At 41.4% G+C, this 26,335-nt stretch overlaps 1 protein-coding gene across 4 annotated transcripts in view; it reads left to right on the top strand.

Moving 5' to 3' along the window:
• The window catches only part of MCF2L2 (MCF.2 cell line derived transforming sequence-like 2), a 330,371-nt gene that overhangs the window by 835 nt on the left and 303,201 nt on the right, over positions 1-26,335 (top strand). The gene's annotated exons all lie outside the window — the stretch shown is intronic.

The raw sequence follows: 26,335 nt of genomic DNA, 5'->3' as shown, positions 1-26,335 counted from the left end.
TGCTGTCTTGAGTACGGCTTGGGGTGGCCAGTAATAGGCATCCCTAAAGCACAGGGGTCGCTGCCCTCGGGGTCCCTCGCACCTGGTGGGGGTGGGGCGCCGAGGAGGCCCCACGGGGCAGGTGCCTTCACCCGGGGTTGTCAAGTCTGTTCGGCCTTAAACTGAGGGCTTTTGGGGCCTTTAGGATCTTCTGATCATGGGCTGGGCGGGAGCCGGGGTGGTGGTGGAGAGGGGCTGGGGAGTTGTGTCGTGGTTTAGGGGGAAAATGAATGCGTGCTGGTGCTTTCCAGCAGCAACTACAGCCACATCACTGGAAGCTTGTTCTTAACGTGTTGGGAGATGCAGGTTACACGAGAGGGTCGCTGCGCTGCCTCCCTGGCTGTTAGAAATACATCCTGGGGGTGTCTGCACGCCCCTGGTGAAGCCCATGAGAAACCTCTGCAAGCCCAAGGAGACGGAACAATTTAAAGGGAAGCAAAAAACTCACAAGCATTCCTTGTCCCTGAAGTAAGGGTTGTGGTGGAAGACAGGCCCTGTATAGTGAAGGAAAGAGGACTTTGAAAGAGTTCCTAGTTAATCCTTTTTAGCATTTCCTCTCTCTGGCTTCCCTAGGCCTCCCCCAATAAAGGCATCACCAGGTTCATGTGGACAATTGGAGTTACCGGTATTATTTTCTACGTTGCTCACTTCACTTTAAGGTTCTTCCATGAACACAAATCAATTTTCACTGATAAAGCCAGGAAGTTTTTGCCTCAGTTTCCACCCATTTGTTAAAATTGACTATTTGGTATTTATATGTTAAATATTGTTTGAATTGGAGAGCCACCATTGCTTTTAGAGTGCCCTCACCTAATGTGTTTGATAATGACACTTATCTCAAGAAACACATATATTTTAGGAGGAATATTTATATAGGAAGGCCCAGTTTTGATTAATCAATTAAAAAAAAATTTTTTTAAAGATTTATTTATTTAATTCCCCCTCCCCCCGGTTGTCTGTTCTCTGTGTCTATTTGCTGCGTCTTGTTTCTTTGTCCGCTTCTGTTGTCCTCAGCGGCACGGGAAGTGTGGGCGGCGCCATTCCTGGGCAGGCTGCACTTTCTTTCACACTGGGCGGCTCTCCTTACGGGCGCACTCCTTGCGTGTGGGGCTGCCTACGCGGGGACACCCCTGCGTGGCACGGCACTCCTTGCGCGCATCAGCACTGCGCATGGGCCAGCTCCACACGGGTCAAGGAGGCCTGGGGTTTGAACCGCGGACCTCCCATGTGGTAGACGGATGCCCTAACCACTGAGCCAAGTCCGTTTCCCTGGTTAATCAATTTAAAAAAATATTCTACTGCCAAATTTGGCAACTGAATTGGCTTTTCTTTAAGACAAAAGGTCAGTAGAATCCTACTGGTGAAGGCTGACTATGAAGTATTGCTGAAGGCAGGTTGAAATAATAAGAAAAAGAACTTCTAATACAACAGAATTTGGGCTTTGAAATATATTGAATGATGAAATGATTGTGCTAATGACCAGCCGTGCAAGAAATTGTGGTATAGGAAACTAGCAGTGGGCTGAGAATTTGATCATCTGGATTTGAATCCTTCCCCTGGACAAGGAATTAAACCTCAGAGTGTCCATTTCCTCTGGTTGAAATACAAGAATTTTAATAATACTTCTCCATCCAGCTCAAAGACTACTTGTGGTATGAGTAAAAACACTGTCTAAACTGTGAAGTGCTGTACACCGCCTTCAGTTATTAGGCATATCCCTGGTTACTGTCTCTGCAGATCTTGGGCAAAGCCCAGAGCCACTCTCAAGGTGAATCTTCACATTCATGAATGAAGGGTTATATAGTTGCCTCCTATTTCTCAGATCTTGAAGATCAGGTAGGCGTTTTTAACACCAGGCTGCCTGTGGGGCCCACCTTGTTCCATCCCGCCTTCCCTAGTCAGTTCCAAGCAGGATTTGAACATAATTTGCTGTAGTTTCTGCCCTCAAAGAGTTTCTAATGATCCCTATGTTTGTAGGTTGTATTATTTCTTTATGTGGAACATCCATTATTATCACCATTTTACAAATGAAGGAACTGAGACTTAAGTTCATTTTTAAGGATTCAGGAGTAACAAGTGGCAAACCTGGGACCAGAAGGTGGCTCTTCACATGTCCTGTTCAGGGATCTAATTGAGGGTCACCCTAATCCTGAAATAGCCACTTCTTTTGTAGAAGGTTGCATGGCCAGTGGAGCTTTCTGCTGGAGTGGGTTGGCTCTGTGCTTAACTGTTCCTTTTGGGTTTTTCTCTTGGTGAGCAGCTTCTGGAGTGGTGTGATCAAGAATTAGGGAAGGGTTGAGCATTGTTGGAGCAACACAATGGCATACAGTACTTTCCTGGTCCTTTCCTATTCACATGTTTAGGTAGCAACACTGTGCTTCCATATTCATTCTTCAGCCTCTGTCCCTCAGCCAACACCTCCTCCAGCTGGGTATGTGCCCTCTCTGCATTCCCTTTGACTTGATGTTTCAGTCATCTATTCTTTGCCTCCTCCCCCCCCCCCCCCAAGCCATATTCCTGTATGCATTTGGGTCCTGATGGCAATTTCTGGATTAACTGGTCTCTTTTGTCATGTCCATTCCCACTGCTACCTGCCTCCAACCTACCTCAGGACTTCATTTCCTTCTGATTGAGTATGTTACAAGTCTCCTGCCTCTCCTGCCTGCCTTTTTTCCATACTAAGGTTAAAAAAAATTCAGCATGTCTGTATTCTAAAACTTTTAAAAACTTGGTCATTCTCTGCAGCTTTGCTATTTGGCACCCTTCTAGACTTATCCTCTAATGCTTAATATTTCTACAACTACCATTGGTTAACTTAATCTGTTTAGTTCTCTAGCTATGTCTTACTATGTTTTCCAACTCTGTTCCCATCTCTAAGCATTTGCTTCTGCTTTTCCCTGTACTTGGAATGGTGCTCAGTATATTTTTCCTAACAGAAATAGACTACACCTTTCAAGACCAATGCCTTCTTCTTCATGGTGCCTTTTCTGATCCTACCAGCAGGATCATAATGACTCTTGCCTTTGAAATCCAAAGCAGGGTTTGTCCTACTCATATGATGCCTCTCCATACTCTCCTTTGCAGTAGTGTTGTTACTGATGTACTTGTCTTATCTATGCTCCTAAACTCTTCAGTACTTAAGCTGCATGTCTTAGACATCCGCCTAACACAGGACTTCACATTAAGAAGATGTAACAGAAATGTTTGCCAAATAAATGAATGATTCATTTTGCCTTGGAATGGAGCCTGGGTAGTGAGTACCGGGCAAGTTTTACACCTTTAAGGACAGCTTTAAACATATATTTGTGGACAATTAATTTGTCTCCTAAACCCTTTCCAAGTAAATATTAAGTCCTTCAGCTGTTTTTCATGTGAGGTGGTTTGTTGTGGGGGCCTCCTTCTTTGAATTTTCTCAAATTTTCAGGGACTATTATAAAAATACACACTTCACACAGGAACACACTAACCAAATATGTTTTTGCCCATGCAGGACACACATAGGACCATCCTCTTCCCTCTTTTTCTAGACTGTAGAGTCATTTTGATTCAATTATTGAATTTCATTGTAAGAAAGGAACAGTCATTTGATTTTCCCACCCTTTCCCTTTCACCTTTCAATTCCTTAATCTTCCAAGCAACTTTTGCTGAACTAAGAGTGGAGGTGCTGCCTGTGTGAAAAAAAGACTTTCTACTAAGGCATCTCGTATTGCTCTAGGATTTTGAAGGATAGGGCATACATGGCTCCAGTTAGTGGAAACTTTAGTCTCTAAGCTGGTCTGTGTCAGTACTATCCTATGCAGGTTTTTTAGTTCCAGTCCAGCTCAGACTGTGGAACAATTTATACCTCAGTGCATTGTTGAAAACACTAAGCAACCCCCCAATTCCCATATACTAGAAGAAATAAAGCCAGAAAACATACCAAATTTGATTAAAAAAATCATCATTCCACACACCCAAGCTCAGTGAACTCCAAATAGTATAAAGGCAAAGAGATCTACAGCCAAAAATATCATAATAAAAATGAGAAGACAAAGATGAAATTTCAAAAAAAATTTTCAAGAGAAAAACAACTCTTCACATACAAGAGATTCTAAAAAAGATTAACAGCTAATTTCTCAGCAGAAACCATGGAGGTCAAAGGGCAATGGGATCACATTTTCATTGTGTTGGAAGGAAAAAACTCTCAACCAAGACTGTCAAATCCAGCAAAACTATCTTTCAAAATAAGCTATCTTTAAAAAATAAAGGCAATCACACACAGAGCACAAACAACAAAAGTAAAAATAGATAAATGAGACCTCATCAAAATAAAAAACTTTTGTGCCTCAAATGACTTTATCATGAAAATGAAATGGTAGCCGACACAATGAGAGACAAAATTTGGAAACAAAATATCTGATAAGAGTTTGTTTGTTTTGTTTTTTTAAACCCAATTTTAAATTTTATTTATTTATTTGTTTATTTATTTTTATTTCTCTCCTCTTTCCCCCACCCCAGTTGTCTGCTCTTTGTGTCCATACACTGTGTGTTCTTCTGTGTCCACTTGTGTTCTTGTCAGCAGCACTGGAAATTTGTGTCTCTTATTGTTGCGTTATCTTGCTGCATCAACTCTCCGTGTGTGTGGCACCACTCCTGGGCAGGCTGCACTCTTTTTTCGCATGGGGCAGCTCTCCTTGTGGGGCTCACTCCTTGTGGGGTGCCCTCCTTGCATGGGGCTCCCCTATACGGGGGACACCCCTATGTGGGGGACACCTTTGCATGGCACGGCACTTTTTGCACGTATCAGCACTACACATGGGCCAGCTCACCACATGGGTCAGGAGGCCTGGGGTTTGAACTCTGGACCTCCCAACTCTATTAGTTGAGCCAAATCCACTTCCTGATAAGGGTTTAGTATCCAGAATTTATAAAGAATCCTTCAACTCAGCAGCAAAAAGACAAACAAAGCAACTGAAAAATGGGTAAAATACTTGACTAGACAAAATGTTGGAGAAGACATGGAGAAATAAGAACACTCCTTCATTGTTGATAGGAATGTAAAATGGTCCAATTGCTGTGGAAGATAGTTTGCCAGTTCCTCAGAAATTAAGTATAGAATTACCATATGACCTGGCAATCCCACTTCTAGGTATATACCAAAAAGAATTGAAAGCAGGGACTCAAACAGGTATATGCACATTGATGTTCAAAGTGGTATTATTCTTAGTTGTCAAAACATGGAAACAATCCATACAAATATTGTATGATCTTAGTGATATGAAATAATTAGAATTAGAGTAAGCATACTTGTAGAGTCAGACTCTAGAATATGAATTACCAGGAGAGTTGATTAAGGGTAGAGGATAGGGAGTTTAGGCTTAAAATGTATATATAGTTTCTCTTTGAGACAACGGAAAAGGTTTGGTAATGGATGATGATGATGGTAGCATAACATTGTGAATGAAATTAACAGTACTGAATTATATATTTGAATGTGGTTAAAAGGGGAAATTTTAGATTGTATGTATGTTAATAGAATAAAATTTAAAAAAAATTCCATGAAACTGCACAACACAGTGAACTCTAAGTTAAACCATGGACTATAGTTAATACTACAATAATAAAAAATGTGCTTTCATCAATTGTAACAAATATATCACACCAATGCAAGACGTTAATAAGAACGATATATGGGACTCCTGTATTTTAAGCATGATTTTTCTTCTCTAATTAAAGAAAAAAGTTGTAGCTTTTTTCCCCCAAGACAGATGGGGCAGTAGAAGTGATAATAAGAGAGGTGAGGAAATTTGGGAGCCTTGTGAGGATGAGTGACAAATGCATGAAATTACTTTGTAAATTATAAATTATTCTTTATATAAAAAGAAGGCAAAATACAGATACTCCCAGATAAACAAAATCTTGAGAATTTGTTGCTAACAGATGTACCTTACAAGAAATACTAAAGGAGTTGATTCAGGCTGAAAGAAAAGGACCTTGATAATAGTTAAAATTCTCAAAAAATTAATTAATTAAATAAAAAATAAACAAAAAGAGCACCAGTAAAGGTATTATGTAACTATAAAACACAGTGTAAATGCATATTTCTTCTCTTTCCCTCTCTTAACTGACTTAAAAACAATTGTATGAAACAATATAAATGTAATATATTTGACAATAACACCACAAAGGAGATGAGTGGGAACAAAGCTGTATCAGAGTAAAGAAATGACTCTAGATGATAACTTTTTTTACTTGATATTTATGTTAATTTGGTACCGGGGGAAGAATTCTGCCATATACACCCTAGTGTTTGCTCCCTGAGGTTAGGGATACACCTGATTATCTTTATATGAATAGTACTTGGCACTGTTCATGAGAAAACTCTTTTTTCCCCATTTGTTCAATCTGAATGGGTTGGACAGAATCGAGTCTCCCTGGGTGTCAGTTTCCCCTGGATTGGTCCTTTTGTGGCTCCTTCCACCAGCAGTGCCCTGGATGCCTGTTCGAATCTTCTAGGGCTGATCTCGAGCCTTTCCTCCCCCAGCAGCCCTGTCCAGGCCAGGTTCCAGACTCACCTCCCTTTTCTGAATACTCACAATAGTTGATGTCTGTCTCACGTGTGTTTTCAGCATTTGGTTGCAACCTGGCTAGGGTTTTACTCTCTTTGCTCCAAATGTAGATATATGTTTTAGTTGTTGGTTGAACATGTACTAAAATCTTTTCAAACAGCATGAACATGTCTTACTTAAGTGTAGAACTCACAATTAATATTACTATGTAAACTTGTAGGCTAATACCACATAGTAGGAATCAATAATCACATGTTTAATTGAGTGGAAAGACTTTCTTTCTTATCCAATTTCTTCATCCCTAAAGAAGGTATTTTAGTTTTCCAGCTGATAAAACAAATACCATGTAATGGGTTGGCTTAACAACAGGAATTTATTGGCTCATGGTTTTGGAGGCTAGAAAGATAGCTTCCTCCCATTTTTGGTATCCTTTGTCTGACCAGCAATCCTTGGAGAAAATTGGCATTTCCATCACATGGCAATGCACATGGCGATGTCTTCTTTCTCTTCAAGGGTCCATCAATTTCCAACTTCTGGCTTCTCAGCATGGCTTCTTTCTCTATGACTTTTTCTATAAGGCCTCTAGTAATAGAATCAAGACCCATCTTGATTCAGTTGGGCCACACCTTAACTGAGGTCACGTCATCAAAAGGTCCTATTGACAATGGGTTCATACCCACAGGAATGGATTAAGGTATGAACATGATTTCTGGAATGCACCAGAAACAACATAGTAGAGTAATAATTGTGTCTTCCCTTACCTTATTTTGCAAGCTGAAATGATGCTGTGTAGTTGAAAATTGCTAACAATAAATCCTTTGAGGACTGTAGTCAAAGGAACACAGTGAATATAAAATGACCTGAGTTGGCTGATTTACACACCAACAGGAGAAGGATGAAAAGGGGAGAGTCTTATTGCCTCTCTGATCTAGTCAAGAGGAATACTGTCTTGATTATTCCTCCAGTACTTACTAGAAACTGCAGCATGAGCTTTCTCTTGTGGAGGCAAAGGTTGAAACAGGATGGCTTAATTGCTATGGGAGGAAGGAGTAGGGCCAACATGGGTATAGTAAGTGAGGCAAGGGGATGTGAAAGGCTTCTGGACCATAGCCTTAACCTTGGCAGTGCTGGAGTGCCTGGTAATTGTGAGAAGCTATCTTGAGGGAATGTGGAATAATCTGGCCTCCTGCTATGAATCAGCAGCTGTCCCTGCTTCTTTGTTTGGAATTAGCCAGCTGTCCTGGGGGTACAGGAGAGAGGGTGGTTCAGTGTCCCTTAAGAACATGCCTGTCACACCATGCACTTTGGAGGTGGTAAAGGCATTGTGTAGTGAAGAGGCTACTGTTGTGCATTTTATTATGACAGTCAAATCAGAGTAAATTCACATGAAGCTCTGGATTTGGACTGTGTTTGCAAGTGCTTTAAAACAATTTGAATTGGAATCTTTAGCAAATCTTGTTTGGGAGAAAGTTTTCTGTCTCTCCTTCCAGAGTAGAGGGTTTATTTTTTTTCTTTTACTCTTCTCCTAGTTGCAGTGGGTCTACTCCGTGCCCTAGAGGTCATAGGGCTTGCTGTTTTACCCCCAGCAGCTTAAGACTTTTGTCCATAGGGGAGAAGGGTCTTTTCTCCATTGGGAGAAGTGTGCTCTTCCCAGGTAGCTCCCCTCCTTCAGGTCTGCTTCTCTGTTCCCTGATGGAGGCTCTCCAGTTTTGCTTGCCCACAATCTAGGGAGAAGAGCCTGCACTCAAGTGTGAGCTCCCTTTGTGTTAGGACTCCCAGGGGCTGTCTACACTCATGTTAGTCCACATCAGCCTTTGACAATTCGTTTAAAATGTTTAGGCGATTTCTTCTTAATTGCCTCTATGGGTTCAAGAAAAGTTATGATTTTGTAGTATGGCTTTTTCTTGTTAGAATGGGACTGAGCCTCTTTCCAGCTTTCTGCATTACAGAGGAAGCAGAACATCTCTGACTTTTTACCTTGTTTGTCTTTTACAGAGAAAATGTGTTTCATTCAGAGAGCCTTCCTGCTTTACAGCATTGTTCCAGGCAAGCTGCTATATTTGCCATACTTGAGCCCTTGCACACTGTATTAGTCAGCCAAAAGGGGTGCTGATGCAAACTACCAGAAATTGGTTGGTTTTTATAAAGGGTATTTTTTTGGGGTAGGAGCTAACAGATACTAGGTCATAAGCGTAAGTTACTTCCCTCTCCAAAGTCTATTTTCACATGTTGGAGCAAGATGGCTGCCGACATCTGCAAGGATTCAGGCTTCCTGGGTTCCTCCCTTCCAGGGTCTTGCTTCTCTCTGGGTTCAGGGTTCCTTTTTTTCTGGGGCTTGCTTCTTCCTGGGCTCATATTTCCTCTCCTCTCAGGGCTTGCTTCTTTTTCCTCTGTGAGCTTACTTCCTGGGGCTCCTCCTTAAGTCTTTAGCATCAAACTCCAACATCAAAATCCCCTCAACTCTGTCCTTTGCCCCTTGGTGAGTGGAGACTCAATGCCCTAATGATGTGGCCCAATCAAAGCCCCCAATCACGCCCAGGTACAAACCAGATCACAAACATAATCCAATATCTATTTTTGGAATTCATAACCATATCAAACTGCTATACACTCTGTACCAGGAACCTGGGTCTCAAATGTTTTCTCTGTGTTTTGCCTGCCGTCAGGGGATCTTGAATGTTAAATAACTGGTTTATCTTCAGTGGTGCTTAGCTGGATGAAAATGCTTCCTTCCACCTGTTTTCTAAGATCCACCTAAGCTCTGGGCTCTTCCATGTCAGGGAGGCTGTGGATGCTACCACCACATTTAGATTCTGGCTTGTCCCTGACCAGAGATTTAGAGTGTTCATGCCTACCATGAGCAAAGCATTGTGTCCAGTCTGTGGCCCTCAAGCTGCTGTGGGGAGATTAGACAGGGAAACCAGGTGAGTAACATACCAGCCCCTGCTCTGTCAAGTTGACCGAGGACCCACGGGCTTTGGGGAGAAGGCCAGGAGGTGAGTCGCAAGGCCTAATTTGATAACTTTGTCAAAAGGCAATGAAAGAAAAGTCAGTAGCTGGTTCCAGATCAATTGCCCATCTAAACTATAGTTGGATTTTCTCTAGGTTATTGGCTAAGCTACGAGAAATGAATTTCAAGAGCAAGCTGGTTAGTTAAGCCAGTGCACCAAGTTGGAAATTCCTTTAATTTTAATAGCTGTAGGAATGACCAGAACTACAGAGTAAGGTTCCTTCCATTTGCTCTAATTGAGCATGAGGCTTGTTTTCTTGCCAAGTTTTTATTAGAAACTGGTTTCCAGGTCCTGGATGAGGAAAGGTTGTCCATGAACCATCTCAAAGGGGCTAAGATGAAGTGGGTCCTAGCCACATCATTTGCTTTTCCTTTCTGGTGGGAAAAGCTTAGTCTTGGTAGGATGGCATGTTGGTCTGCCAGTCCTCCCCAGGGTCTGAGTAGGGACACGTTCTGGAACAAGGGCTAAGAGGGAGACCTGGGTTAAACATGTCTTTCACCTGGTGAAGACTGAGAGGTCACTCCCAAGTTAATTTGGTGACTTTTTAAATTAAAAGGGCTGTTGCCCCCATTGCTCTTAGGCAAGGTGGCCATTTATATCTTATAGGCATGTTCATTAACTTCTTAGAAAATGAAGTTTGCCAGGCTTATATCTAGGATAGGAGAGATATAGGTACAGTACTTAATATTAATTAATGCACTACTCAATGCATAAGTTTTTCATTGTGCTGTGGTTAATAGATTTAAGCTCCAGGTTTACAATAGCCTACATGTTTTCTCTCCATGGGAGCAGGCCATAATGCCAATTGTGTTTAAGTTCTACTCACAGTAGTCTAGTAATCATTGCTCCACTTGGCATGTCCTTCACACAGCCAGCAAGCTGCAACACCATTGACCCTAGAGAGAAGCTATGAAGGTAGGCTCCAGTATTTCACTGGCCTGGTACATAGCACCCTTTGGCACCATGTAGCAGTGCCAGTCTGAAAGCAATATCCTTTGTACATTTGGCTATATCAAGCCATCATTGGCTGTTGCAGGAGTTTGAAACTGCAATGTAGTCTCCATTGACCTCAGGAATACAACCAGAGGTGTAGTAGATACATTTATTGTTTTAGGGGTCAGTGACCAACCTAGCCAATAACTCAAATGGAGAGGCAACCTGCAGTGTATTGAAGGCCTGTTTTGAATGCACAGGAGAGTTTGACAATGCTGAACTCTATCTCTTGATTTTTATATACCTTTTAAACACTTCCAGTGCAATGTGTAACGTATCAAATGAACTTAACTTTTTAGTACTTTGCTTCTTACTTCTACACTTTTACTATGAAGGTGTAAATTAACAGGTACTTAATTTTAGCAGTACAAGAAAAACTACTTTTTCCATTCTTTTATGAAAACTGAAGATTCCCAATGGAGTCAAGATTATCTTTCATTACCACCACTTGAATATGCAGACTGAGGTGGCTTTTGCCAGGTTTCCTTGCTATGAAGTTATTTTTTCCCCATTAATATCAATTTAGGTTTCTAGTTAGTAATGGCTTCCTGGAATTAGACATTTAAATGCCTCAGTTTAGAAGCTGCTTTTACAAACTCTTTATAATTAACCACAACTACATAGACTGGTTAATTTACCTTAAGGGAAACGGACTTGGCCCAGTGGTTAGGGCGTCCGTCTACCACACGGGAGGTCCGCGGTTCAAACTCCGGGCCTCCTTGACCCATGTGGAGCTGGCCCATGCGCAGTGCTGATGCGCGCAAGGAGTGCTGTGCCACGCAGGGTTGTCCTCCGCGTAGGGTAGCCCCACGCGCAAGGAGTGCGCCTGTAAGGAGAGCCACCCAGCGCGAAAGAAAGTGCAGCCTGCCCAGGAATGGCACCGCCCATACTTCCCATGCCGCTGACGACAACAGAAGCGGACAAAGAAACAAGACGCAGCAAACAGACACAGAGAACAGACAACGGGGGGGAGGATTAAGTAAATAAAAAAAAATTACCTTAAATTACAATTAGCTAACAATGGCTCTTTTTAATTATTCTACTTTGCACTGTGACCATGCAGTTTTGCACAAGAATTTTGTTCCTTAATTATTGGCTTATAACCAAAATGTCCCCAATTCTTTAATACTTTTTTCCTTTGCTTCAAAACTTTATTTCTCACTTTGATTTTAGCAGACTTTGGATGAGCAAGACTAATTTAATTCTGTATTTACTCACAGAAGCTATCAAAGCCTCAGGGAAACTGGTTCTCTCATGAATTGCTGCTTTTAGGAACCCCTGACAGTCAAGGCAGGAGGCCTCCTTCACTTCCCAGTCTTCAGAGATAACAGGACTCTGGCAGCACTGGACCTTCAACCCTGAGGGTGGGGAATTCCATCAGGCAGCAATTTAGTCCACACTTGGAGCCACTAGAGAAAGCAGGGTCACTAATACCAGTAGGACAGGAGACAGGGATATCTCAAGTTTGCTTCCCCCGAGCCATAGGGGCAGAAGCTATTATGAAATAAAACCATAAGCAAAGGCAAGGGGTGAGGCCAGGCCTGAAGTGGCCGTAAACAAAGGTAAGGCCAGTTTAGAATTTATACTTACAATAGTAGGCTTAGGCTAAATCTACCCAGTTATATTTTCAGTTATTATCTTTCTGCTCTTTTATAATATAAAGGCATCTATAAATGTCTTAACTCTTAGTTACATTTTCTAATAAGTTTTTACTTTAAGGCGAGTTGGGTACCTTTATTAACTAATCCACAAAAATTTTATTAGTAACAACTTTCCTAAGTTTTCTGCTATTGGAAAGTGGCTATGGCTCAACTGATAGAGCATCCGCCTACCATATGGAGGGTCCAAGGTTTGATCCCCAGGGTCTCCTGATCCAATGGGTAAGCTGTCCCATGCACAGCACTGCTGCATGCAAGGAGTTCCATGCCACACAGGAATACAAGGAGTGCACCGCTCCAAAAAGAAGCACAGGCCGCCCAGGAGTGGTGGTGCATACACAGAGCACTGGTTCAGCAAGATGACACAACCAAAAAAAACACAGTTTTCTGCTATTTTTAGCAGTTGAACCAATTCCTTTTGTTATTTATACATTAAATCCACTTGCAAGGTAGTATTGACATTTGAAGATTCATTTTTAGGTTAGCTGTCACCATTATCCAATTTGTAAAAGGTAAACACCAAATCTGATTTCCTAGGCACAAGCAAACTGACAAAATTAAACACAAATTTCAAAGTTGAGCACAAAGTTAAGCACAGATTAAAACAGAAGAGACAATTTTATATGCTTTGCATTTCTAGGAACTTTTTAATCTTAATTAATGGCACATAAGGCTTCTTATTTTTCAGGAGAGGTTTGGTAACCAGTCTTGATCTTGATCCCTAATTCACACTCTTTATTAAGCATATCTAAGTTTAAACTAAATTTGAGGTGTATTCCCTCATTTCTTTAAGGAGACATGACGTGGTTTCTGGACCTCAGATCCATTTGTCCTCCTCTTTTACACTGGTTTGACTGGAATTCAGGTTCCCATACAGAGGCTGCTTTTGGCTATACTGTGGCCACGTAGACCGGCAGTACATAGATTTTCCCAATCCTGAGAAGTTAGTTCTATGGGGGAGTCTGCTGGTATGCTAGAGGCTGAACCCATTATTCTAGGAAGAATGAAGAAGCACTTTTTAGTCGATTGATCTGGTATCCCAGAGTCCAAGTCTGACTAAAACGTTTACCACTCCAAATAATTTGGAGCTTATGTCTTGGTCTCAGCATTCTGAGAATTTAATCCGTGGCTGACCTAGGTCTTGGGGGATGTCTGACAATCCTGAAGTTCAGGCCAAAGCACCCAAGATGGATTGGTGGGAGACATTGGGAGCAGTTACCCAAACTGAAGCACCTAAGCAAGATCTCCGGGCATGTTTGGCTGCCCTCTGAATGGAAGGGCCCAAAAGCACGTTTTGGGAGTCATTCAGAGTTTACTTCTCTGGTTCTTGGCACCCCTACATTCCAAGTTGGAGACGGACTGCTCTGTTACCCAAACTAAAGCACCTGAGTGAAATCTCAGCAGACATTTGGCTTCTCTGGGTTTCCTGCCACTCCAGGAATCACAGACACCCTCCCACTGGATGCCGTTCTGGATTTGGAAGACAGACCAAATAGGTTAGACGGCTCCCAAGCCAAATATTGCTCCTTGGAGAAGGGGCAAAAAAACCCACTTCTTCTTCCTATTCTTACAGAGGTCTTAAAAGCAGTCCTAGTTTTATGACTTTACTGTCTGGGAGTTTCCCAGTTAGACCAGCCATCCAAAGGCCATTAAGTGATTAGAGAGCAATTGTTCTAGCTAACAGCCCTTGGGGCCCTGAGGCAATAACTTCCTCACTACCAAAGGCATTTTCAGTTTTACAGTTTTAAGACATTCCAAAGCGTTTTACAGACCCGTAATAAGAAATTCAGTAGTAGGAAGTGGGAAGATTAAGTGTGGGTAAAGGTTAATTAGGCATCCACCTTGGCCAGCCTCTGCCGCCTCCCCAGCCCGTCCCAGACCAGGTAGCTGGGTGTGATGGAAGGCAGGCTGGCAAAGGTATGGGCCGGTGGGGAGGCACAAGCCCCTGGCTCTCAGTCATGTCATTGCCATCACAGAGGGGACAGGGCGGGAGAAAGCAATGGCAGCCAGGCCTGAGGGCAAAGCCGGCAGCTGCAGAAAAAGCTTGAAAATGTGGCTCCTCAGCTCCCCGACCTTGGCTGGGAACCTCTGTCTTGGCAGGCCCTGCCTTGGGCCCCTGCCCTGTGCCTCTGACCCCCCGGCTGGGGTCAGATCTAATAAGACTGGGCGCGCAGTGTGGACGCAAAGAGGTCTCACGCCCGGGCCTCCCCCTTCCGGGATTGCCTCCTGTGGGAGCTCGTAGGTGAACCCATTTAAAATGGAGAACAAAAGAGGGCATTAAATGGGCCGTCGGCCATAGTCTCACTCACCAATACGCTCCTGCCTGGCTTGCCAAATATGTAGCTGGATTTTCTCTAGGTTCTTGGCTAAGCTAGGAGAAATGAATTTCAAGAGCAAGCCGGTTAGTTAGGCCAGTAATTTATTAAGGGAGGGAGGGAAGAGAAGTGGGAGAAAATAACAGATCATTCCTCCCAGGTAGAGAGGAAAGGGCTGAAAAGTGATAAAGAGGGCCGATTTACAGACTACAGTTTCCCATTATAGATTATAAATGCCCAGGCCCACTCACATGTTCATGGGGGAGGGCGGGGGCGAGAGCAGGGCACAGGTGGCAGGCACAGGGCAGGAACAGGCACAGGGCCAGGGCTGGGTCGCTGTCCCGCCCGCTTGCCTTTTAAACCATTCATTATTCCACTGCTTTGCTAATGGCAGGGGAGGATCCCCGCTGTTGGCTGTTTTGATTGATTACCCCACCCATCAATCTCCCAGGAGGGCCCAATGGGAAGGTCCCTGGAGAATGTCCAGGCTTCTCCTGGCTTCCGGAGGAAATCTCATCCCAAATGGGGGTTCTAGCAGGTTCTTCCAACAGCCATCTTGGGGGGTATTGATGTTCATGTGGGTTTTTTTTTTTTTTGCCAAGTTCCAGATCCATCTGTTGATTCCCTGTTTTACTAACCTGCTTCAGAACAGTGTTGTAAGAGTTTAGAAGCTGAAGTCATTGTTATGAGCCTCTGTGATTTGGAAAAGCTCCATAGGAGACAAATCACTTGAGCTGGACCTTGAAGGAAGGAGAGAAGTTTAGGTCGGTGAGAGGGGAACCAGCTACCAGTTGGGGTGAGGTGGGAGTAATTGCACTTCAGAACTGGTTGCATTCATTCCATTCCTTGCTCAGACCTCCCTCATCAGTCAGCATCCCACTGGACAAAGCTTTGAGCTTTGCCTTGAAAGAAGGATGGCATCCAGCAAAAAGGCAGATCTGTGGTGTCTCGCTTTTCCCCCCTCTGCATATAAATCCTTTTCTGGGGTAAGGAGGTTGGAGGGGATAGAGGATATGAAAACAATATTTTAAATGGTATTATTTATAGCTACTGTTTATTTCCTTTCTGTTTAGTGCCATATATTGTATCTTATTTGCCTTGTTTACATTTAAATTTCACCAGAAGTATAGTCTGGGTGCTGGGCATGGGGCCGGTGCTGGGGAGGGAGTGTGAAGAAGCTGGCCTGATCCCAGGTGGGCATCCGCCCCCGGGCCCTGCACGGCTCCTGCGGGGTGGGGGACAGGATGGAGTTTACAGCTTAAGGGGGGAGACACACACTTTCAAATGGAGCCAAAGTCACTCCTTTTAAAATGTTTTCAGCACACCCCAGCCCTTTGCCATTTTACTGACTCCTTCTCTTCCCCCATGGCTCCCCTCTCTGTTCTCTTTCCTCTCCCCCCCCCCACTGCTGAGAAAGCCCTGGTGGCAGAACCTAGATGGGAAAGTTGGGCCTCATGAACGCCTGTGTTCTGCTTTTCCTTATATTTTGCTTCCCTTTGGAGTATTTGTCTCTCCAGCAACCAAAAGAAGCTTTGCTCGCAAAGAAGGAAAAATCCCTCAGGCAGAGAAACGGGTATTTTAGATAGAACTTGACTTATGGCACACAGATGAGGCGGAAAATTCCGCTACTCACCTGATTTGCCCTTCTGGTGTGGGGTGAGCTTTTTCTTCTTTAGTGCCTTTGGGAAACTAACCCAGATTTTAAAGAGAAAGATCAGTTTCCTGTGCTTTTTCTGTGGTTTGCAGTGTAGTCTAAAGAAGAAACAGAAAAAAAGGGGAGGGTTCTGATCATTATGTGGAATTTCATAAAACCTTTAAATTCTATTTGTAAAAATAATACATGGCTCATGTTCATGGTTTGGAAGATTCAATATTAAGATGCCCATTTCCCCCTAATTCATCTGTGGATTCAACACAATTCCACTCAAAACTTTATCAGGCTTTTCTGTAGGCATTGACCAGTCGATTCCAAAATTTAGAATCAACTAAGAAGCATTACAATAGGCAAAAAGAACTACAATAACTAAAGTTTTTTGAAAAAGAACAGAGTTGGAGGACTTATACTACACTATTTTCAAGACTTACTGTACAGCTCCAGTAGTCAAGACAGTTTGGTGTTGGTAAAAGAATAGCCATATAGATTAATGGAACAGAATAGAAAATTGATAAATAGTCCCACACAAATATGACCACTTGATTGATTTTTGATAAAGGTACAAAGGAATTTAATGGAGAAAGGTGCAGACACAAATTTAACAAAAGAGAACAATTGAACATCTATCGGTTAAAAAAAAAGAAATTTGACTATACTTCATATTATATACGATGATTAACTCAAAATGGATCATGGACCTAATTAGGTAAAACCTAATTGGAAACCTGTTAGAAAACTAGGAGAAAATCTTTTTGACTTGGTTAGACAAAGAGTTCTTAGATTGCCATCAAAAGTATGAATCATAATGCAAAAAGTTGAGAAATTGAACTTAATAAAAATGAAAATGTTTTCTTGGGATGTAGCATGTAGCCCACACAATTGGGCACCTATGTACCATAGAGGAGGTCCAGGGTTTGATGCCCAGGGCCTCCTGGTGAAGGCACGCTGCCCTGTGTGGTGAGATGGCCCACGTGGAGTGCTGGCCTGCACAGAGTACTGCCCTGTGCAGGAGTGCTGCCTCGCACAGGAGTGCTGGCCTAACATGGAGAGCTGGCGCAGCAAGATGACACAACAAAAAGGAACAGAGAGGGGAGAGAATGAGAGACACAGCAGATCAGGGAGCTGAGGTGGTGCAAGAGAATGATCGCCTCTCTCCCACTCCAGAGGGTCCTGGGATCAGTTCCCGGAGCCTCCTAATGAGAATACAAGCAGACACAGAAGAATGTACAGCAAATGGACACAGAGAGCAGACAAAAGCGAGAGGGGGAGAGATAGATAAATAAATCTTAAAAAAAAAGTTTTCTCTATGAAATTATGCTGCTAAGGGAATGAAAAGATAAGTTACAACCTGGGAAAAACCAACCCTAACTCTAAACCATATCTGTAAAGGACTTGTATCCAGAATAAAGAACTCTCAATACTGAGAAATGAGAAAATAACCCCATTAAAAATGGGCAAAAGATTTGAACAGATATTTCACCAAGGATGTACAAACGGCCTGCAAGCTTGTGAAAATATGGTCACCATCAGTAGTCATTAGGGAAATGAAAATTAAAACTGCAATGAGATACCACTTCACACTTATAAGAGTGGCAAAAAAAAAAAAAAAAAAAAAAAAGACAATACCAGGTGCTGAGGTACTGAGGATGCTGAGGGACTGGATCTCTCACAGGCTGTTGGTGGGAATATAAAATGGTAATGGCCACATTAGAAAACAGTTGGCAGTTTCTTACAAAGTTAAACATATGACATTATTTGACCCAGTAATCCCACCCCTAGGTATTTATCCAAGAAAACTTATGGTCACATAGAAATCTGTGTGTGAATGTCTATAGAATCACCAAAAAACTGGAAACCCAAATGCCTCTCACCTGGGGAATGGATAAACACAAACTGTGTTTCATTCATGCAATGGAATATCACTCAAAAATAAAAATGAATGGACTATTGATAGCATGGATGAATTTGAGGCATTATATGCCAGGAGAAAAATGATAGACTCAAAAGGTAAATACTAACATTTATAGAACATTCTGGAAAAGGCAAAACTATCGGGACAGAGGACAGATATGTGGTTGTCAGGAGTTAAGGGTGATGGAACTAATCTGTCCTGACTGTGGCAGTGGTTAAATGACTCCAGTCATTTGTCAGAACTCATAGAACTACAAACGAAAACAGAGTGAATTTTGTTGTATATCAATTAAAAATTAATTTAAAACCACATTACTGAGCACAAAATTAATATGCACTCATTATTGAATACTTGGAAAATATAGAAATGTTCAAAGAAGAAAATCCGTAATCTTGTCTCCTAGTAATAAACTGTTATCCTTTGAGCATATCTCCTTCCAATTTTTTCCCTATGGCATTTGAAAGTAGTTAAAATGATATGCTCTAGCTCTTTCTCTCCCTTTCTCTCTTTTGGAGGTTCTGAGCAATGCTAATTTTTTTTAAAGCACTTTTATTGACATATATTCACATCCCATACAATCCATTCAAAGTATACAACCAATGCTTTTCAGTATAACCACAGAGTTGTGTATTCATTACCACAGTGAATTTTATTTTATTTTATTTTTTTCTGTTTTTTCCATTTTTTATTGTCTTTTCCTTAGGACTCTGGGGGTGGGGGGTGAGGTATCTGGGATCCTCTTATATATTTTATTTTTATTTATTTTTTTAAGGTTTGTTTTATTTTTATTTATTTTTTTGTCTTTATTTTTTTAATGTTACATTAAAAAAAAATGAGGTCCCCATATACCCCCCATCCCCCTCACCCCACTCCTCCCATAACAACAACCTCCTCCATCATCATGGGACATTCATTGCACTTAGTGAATACATCTCTGAGCACTGCTGCACCTCATGGTCAATGGTCCACATTATAGTTTACACTCTCCCCCAGTCCACCCAGTGGGCCATGGGAAGACATACAATGTCTGGTAACTGCCCCTACAGTACCACCCAGGACAACTCCAAGTCTCTTCTTCCCACTCCCTACCCTCAGCAGCTACCATGACCACTTTCTCCACATCAATGCTACATTTTCTTCGATTACTAATCACAATAGTTCATGAATAGAATATCAGTAAGTCCATTCTATTCCTCCATCTTGTGGACCCTGGAATGGCTGTGTCCACTCCACATCTATATCAAGAGGGGGCTTAGATTCCACATGGATGATGGATGCAATTCTCCTGCTTTCAGTTGTAGGCACTCTTGGCCCCCTGGTGTGGTGTTTGACCTTCTTCAGCTCCATGTTAGCTGAGTGGGGTAAGTCCAATAAACCAGAGTGTAGGAGTTGCAAGTCTGTTGAGGCTCAGGGCCTGGCTATCATATGGACAGTCCAGACATTCAGGTCCCCTGGGTATACACTAAACCCCAGCACCAACCACAGGTCCAGTAAAAGTAACAGGAGAGGCTTGTGAACAAAGATCACATCTGAGTCCAGCTCCATCACACAGAAACAAAAACTCCAAAGTAGGGCCAACTGACATGGCACTGAATTCCATCTGCCATGACCATAGAACCTGAGGGTCTCTGTAGTCCTCAGAAGAACCAATACCTGGGGTTGTATCTATGTAACTGTCTCTGGGACTCTGCTGATGTGTGGGTAAGGGTGACCCCTCTGATAACCTCCCGGCTCTTTTTTGGAGACTCATAGCCATATAAACTCATTTGTCCTTTCCATTTCCCCCTTTTATTCAGGTCAAAAAGCATTTTTAACTCCACCACAGTGAATTTTAGAGCTCTTTTATTATTCCAAAAAGAAAAACCTCATAATCCTTAGCAGTTACCTCTCAATCCCACTATCCTTCCCCAGCCCCATCTAACCACTATCTAATTCTGCAATATAAATTGTTTATATTTACATTTTATATAAAGGAATAATATAATATGTACTATGTTGTATCTGGTTTCTTTCACTTAGCATAATTTTTTAAAAATTATTATTATTTTTTAATTTAGGGAAGTAGTTTTACAGAATTGTTGTGTGAAAAATACAACATTCCCATATAGCACCCTATTGTTGACACTTTGCATTAGTGTGATACCTTTGTTACAATTGATTAAAGAATATTAAAATATTGCTGTTAACTATAGTCCATAGTTTACATTAGTTGTATTTTCCCCATATATATCCCTATTATTAACACCTTGTAATAGTGTCTTACATTTGTTATACTTCATTAAAGAACATTCTTATATTTGTACTAGTAACCACAGTCCATTGTCCACAACAGGACTCACTGTTTTATACTGTCCCATGTTTTGTCTTCTAACTTTCCTTTTAATAACATACACGACCCAAAACTTCCCCTTTAAAACAAATTCACAACCTTAATTCATCACTGTTAATTATACTCAAAATAATGTGCTACCATCACCACTATTCATTTCCAAACATTTACAATCAACTTGAATAGAAATTCTCTACAAATTAAGCATCAACCCCCCATTCTCTACACCCATTCTGTCCCCTGGTAAACTATATTGTAGATTCTAACTCTGAGTTTGCTTATTATAATTAATTTTTTATTTTGATGAAGTCTGATTTATCTAATTTTTATTTTATTGCTTGGGCTTTGGGTGTAAAGTATAAGAAACTACTGGAAGTGGATGTGGCTTAAGCAGCTGGGTGCCTGCTTCCCACATAAGAGGACCCAGGTTCTGTTCCCAATGCATGCCTGCTGAAAAAACAAGCAAACAAAAACAAACAACAAGCAGAAACAAATGGAAAAACCAACTGAGGGAAGCTGCCATGGTTTGGTAGTGGAGTGCTGGCTTCTCACTTTTGAGGTCCTAGTTTCAATCCCTGGCCCCCAGTAACACAGGACAGGACAGGACAGGACAGGACAGGACAAGACAAGACAAGACAAGACACTATCGCCTAACTCAAGATCCTGAAGACACTTCCCTGTATTTTCTTCTAGGAGTTCTATAGTACTGGTTCTTATATTTAAGTTTTTGATCTATTTTGAGTTAATTTTTGTGTAAAGTATGAGAGAGGGGTCCTCCTTCATTCTTTTGGATATGGATAGCCAGTTCTCCCAGCACCCTTTTAAAATTTTAAAATTTTATTTTTTTAAATTTTATTTTCAACCATTTGTTGAAAAGACTGTTCTGTCCCAGTTGAGTGGACTTGGTGGTCTTATCAAATATTAATTGGCCATAGATGTGTGGTCTGTTTCTGAGCTCTACATTTGATTCCATTGACCAATATGTCTTTATGCCAGCACCATGCTATTTTTTAAAAGATTTATTTATTTATTTATTTCTCTCCCTTTCTGCCTGTCCCAGTTGTCTGCTCTCTATCCATTCACTGTGTGTTCTTCTGTGTCCTCTTCTATTGTCAGCGGCACCGGAAATCTGTGTCTTTTTTTGTTGCGTCATCTTGCTGTGTCAGCTCTCCGTGTGTGCAGCTGCCATGTCTGGCGAGGCTGAACTTTCTTTTGCACTGGGCTGCTCTCCTTGCATGGCGCACTCCATGCATGTGGGGCTCCCCTACGTGGGGACACCCCTGTGTGGCATGGCACTCCTTGCGTGCAGCAGCACTGCGCATGGGCCAGCTTGCCACATGGGTCAGGAGGCCCTGGGTTTGAACCCTGGACCTCCCATATGGTAGGCAGATAGATGCTCTATCCATTGAGCCGAGTCTGCTTCCCCACCATGCTATTTTGACCAATGTAGCTTTGTAATATGCTTTAAAGAGTGGAAATGTGAGTCTTCCAACTTTATTTTCTTTTGCAAGATGTTTTGACTATTCAGGGCCCCTTATCCTTCCAAATATTTGATAATTGGCTATTTCTGCAAAGTAGGCTGTTGGTATTTTAACTGGGATTGTGTTGAATCTGTGAATCAGTTTGGGCAGAATTGACATCTTAATGATACTTAGTTTCCCAATCCATGAACATTGAATATCCTTCCATTTATTTAGGCCTTCTTTGATTTATTTAAGCAATGTTTTGAAGTTTTCTATGTGCAAGTCCTTTATATTATTTGATTCTTTTAGTTGCTATTGTAAATGGATTTTTTCCTTGATTTCCTCCTCAGATTGCTCATTACTAGAATATAGAAACTAATAGTTTTTGTGTGTTGATCTTGTACCCCATTAGTTTGCTGAGCTTATTTATTAGCTCCAGCAGCCTTGTTGTAAATTTTTGGGGATTTTCTAGATATAGGATCAAGTCATCTGCAAGTAGTGGAAGTTTTACTTCTTCCTTTCCAATTTGGATGCTTTTTATTTCTTTTTCTTGCCTAACTACTCTAGGTAGAACTTCTAGCACAATGTTGAATAACAGTGGTGATAGTGGTTATCCTTGTCCTGTTCCAGACCTTAGAGGGAAGGCTTTCAGTCTTTGATAATAGAGTATGATGATAGCTGTGGGTTTTTTCATATCTTCCCTGCATCATGTTGAGGAAGTTTCCTTCTATTCCTATCTTCTGAAGTGTTTTTTTTTTATCAGGAAAGGATGCTGAATTTTGTCAAATTCCTTTTCTGCATCCATCAAGACAATCATGTAGTTTTTCTCCTTCAGTTTGTTAGTGTGGTATATTATTGATTTTCTTGTGTTGAACCACCCTTGCATACCTGGGATAAAACCTATGTGATGAACAGTCATACCTTGGTACTTGACTGCTTTGAACTTGTTGTATTTGGTACTCAACTAGAAAATTTTGACACGGAAATTTTGTCCTGGTACTCACCATTTGTTTGATACTTGATACATAAGCTTTAACTTGGTGTGATTGCCTCGTGACTTGCTACCCTTTCCAGCTGAAAGAAAGGGTCACGAGTTAGTCACATGGTAGTTCTTGCCCTGTGTACATTCCATTGCAGTCTTGTCTTAGCTTCTATGGTCATTTTGTGTATTTTTGTATTTGGTTTTTTTTCTCATCATGGGTCCTAAAGAAAATGAGCAGTGATAACGCTGAGCAGAGAAGAAAATTACTTTGCAGCATCATTGGGCAAAAAAAAAAAAGAAATAATAGATAAATATGAGAGTGGTATTCTCATTAATGATCTTGCCAGTGTATACAGTATGCCTAAAACAATGCTCTTCACCATCATTAAGAATAAAGAAGTGATTAAAAAAAAAGGCTGATGTTGTGAAAGGAGTTAAAGCAGTAACAGACCAGCATTCCCAAACAGTCCAGGAAGTTGAAAAGCTGTTATTAATTTGGGTAAGCAAGAAGCAGTTCGCTGTCCACAGAAGCCATGAGATGTGAAAAAACAAAAGTGTTGCATGCGTATCTTTGGAAAAACAACCTGGAACTCACTGATGAGAGTGTTGAAGTTTTTAAGGCCAGTCACAGCTGGTTTGATATTTAAAAAGAGGACCGGCATCTGTAGTGTCATGAGGCATGGCGAGGCAGCGAGTGCTAATAAAAAGGTTGCTGATGAATTTATCAGTGAATTTCAAGGCTACGTTTGAGGGCTTTATTTCCCACCAAGTTTTTAACTGTGATGAGACTGGAGTTTTTTGGAAAGAAATGCCAGTAGGACCTACCACAAAAGAGGAGAAGGCCTTACCAGGCCACAGACCAATGAAGGACAGGCTCACTCTATTGTGTGGGAATGCTAGCGGGGACTGAAAACACAAGCCTCTACTAGTCTATCACAGTGAAAACCTGCATGTTTTCAAGAAGCTTAATGTCATAAAAAGAAAACACCATGTGATGTGGAGGGCAAGCAGCAAAGCTTGGGTCATGAGGGAATTTTTTACCAAGTAGATAAATGAAGTGTTGGGTCACTCAGTGGAAAAATAATTGCTGGAGAAAGATTTGCCTCTGAAAGCTCTCCTACTTTTGGACACTGCTCCTGCCCACCCCCAGGCTTGGAGGATGACTTACTGGAGTTCAGCTTCGTCACTGTAAGCTTCCTGCCCCCTGGCACTACTCCTCTCATCCAGCCCATGGACCAGCAGGTCATTTCAAACTTCAAAAAGCTGTACACAAGGCGCTTTTCCAGAGGTGCTTTGAGATCACCTCTGACACCCAGTTGACACTCACAGAATTCCAGAAAGAGCATTTCAATATCCTGCTCTGCCTTAATCTTATTGATAAGATTGATGTCTCTTATAGGACAATGAATTCAGCTTGGAAGAATTTGTGGCCAGAAGCTGTGACTTAAGAGAGCCTTTGAAGGGTTTGAGGCTGACCCCAAGCCTGTAGTTACAGAGGGAACAGTTGTGCAGGATATTGTGTAGCAGTTTGGTATAATTGATGAATTCTAAAAAGAAATATTGGATTATGCTTGTAATCTGATCTGTACCTGGGCATGTTTGAGTTATGATTAGGGTGTTGCGTCCCTACCCCTTGGTGGGTGGAGACTCACAGATAAAGGCATGGCAGAGAACAGAGTTGGGGATTTCTGATGTTAGAGTTTGATGCTGAAGACCTGGGAAGTCAGCACACAGAGGAAAGAAAAGCAAGCCCCAGGAACGTAGGAACCCAGGAAGACTGAACCCTCGCAGATGTCAGCAGTCATCTTGCTCCAAATAGACTTTGGTGAAGGAAGTAACTTATGCTTTATGGCCTGGTATCTGTAAGCTCCTACCCCAAATAAATACCCTTTATAAAAACCAGCCAATTTCTGGTATTTTGTATTAGCACCCCTTTGGCTGACTAATATATATTTTATCTTTGGGCTAATCCATGGGTCTGGAGGTCGATGCTGCTGATGTTGAGGAGTTAGTGGAGGAACATCGTGAGGAGCTCAGCACTGAGGAGCTGCAGGAACTACAGAAGGAGCAGCAACAACAGGTGGCTGAAGAGATTTCTTCAGGTGAGGAGGAGATAAGGGAGGATATCCCCAGTTCCTTGATAAAAGAAATGTGTGCAAAATGGGGAGAAGCTCAAAACCTTGTGGAGAAGTTCCATCCACACAAAGCTCTGACAAGCAGAAATGTGAATTTATTGAATGACCAAACAATTTCATGCTTCTGAGGAATTCTGAAAAGAAGAAGAAGCAGTCCTCATTGGATAAGTTTTTAGTGAAGGTGACGAAGAGTGTGTCAGAGCCTGTGGTGCAAGTTGAAAAAAAGGCAGAAAAGAGAAAAAACACCTGGAGTGCAAGTGCCCGATGTTCTCCTGGAGGGGGACTCTCCTTCCAAGCAACGTTCCATGTAACCTCTCCTCCTCACCGCTCTCCTCCCACCTTCCCATTAGGCCATGGACTCTTCTCAGCACAGGTAAAGTCAAGTTTTTATTTTATTTAATCTAAGTACTTCTTAATTTTTAGATTTATTTCTCATGTAAAGTAATGATAGACAACCCTACTTTTTATATATTGCCTTAAAAATGTGCATTGTTTTTGGTTGGGGAATGCATTAAATTTATGTACATTATGAAAGATTTGTTTGGTACTTGTCATTTTTGGTACTTATTGTGACTGCTCGAACCAATTAATGACAAGTACTGAGGCACCACTGTATATGGTGTACAATTCTTTTAATGCTGTTGAATTCAATTTGCAGTTATTTTGTTGAGGATTTTTGCATCTATATTCATTAGAGAAATTGGCCTGTAATTTTGTTTTCTTGTAGCATCTTTATCTGGCTTTGGTATTAGGGTGATGTGGCTTCATAGAATGAGTTAGGTAATATTTCTTCCTTTTCAATATTTTGGAAGAGTTTGAGTGTATTGTATTAATTCTTTTTGGAATGATTGTTAGAAGTCTCCTGTGAAGCCATCTGGTTCCTGGGCTTTTCGTTGCTGGGAAGGTTTGGATGATTGATGATCTCTTTGCTTGTGATTGGTCTGTTGAGGATTTCTGTTTCTTGTAGAGTCAGTGTAGGTTGTTTGGTTTGGTAACTTGATATTTTAGCATATATCCTTTATATGTTAAAGATATTACTACACCTTTGTTAAATTTATAACATGCATATTTTATTTCCCAGTTTGACATTTGCTTTATAGTTGTGTATTTTATATCTTTTTAAACATATAAAGAGTTTAAATTTTCATGTAGTCAAATATGTTGATCTTTTATTTTGTGATGTCTTCTATTGCTTTTATGCCTTTTATCAAATAAAGAACAAGTAACTATCAGTTTTCATCTGGTATTTTTTTAATGGTTTTATATATAACTTTTCAATTCCTGAAGTATGCTTTT

Source organism: Dasypus novemcinctus, chromosome 4 (genome assembly GCF_030445035.2).
Source record: "Dasypus novemcinctus isolate mDasNov1 chromosome 4, mDasNov1.1.hap2, whole genome shotgun sequence".
NCBI classification, from domain to species: Eukaryota; Metazoa; Chordata; class Mammalia; order Cingulata; family Dasypodidae; genus Dasypus; species Dasypus novemcinctus.
This window is presented reverse-complemented; position numbering and strand designations above follow the sequence as displayed.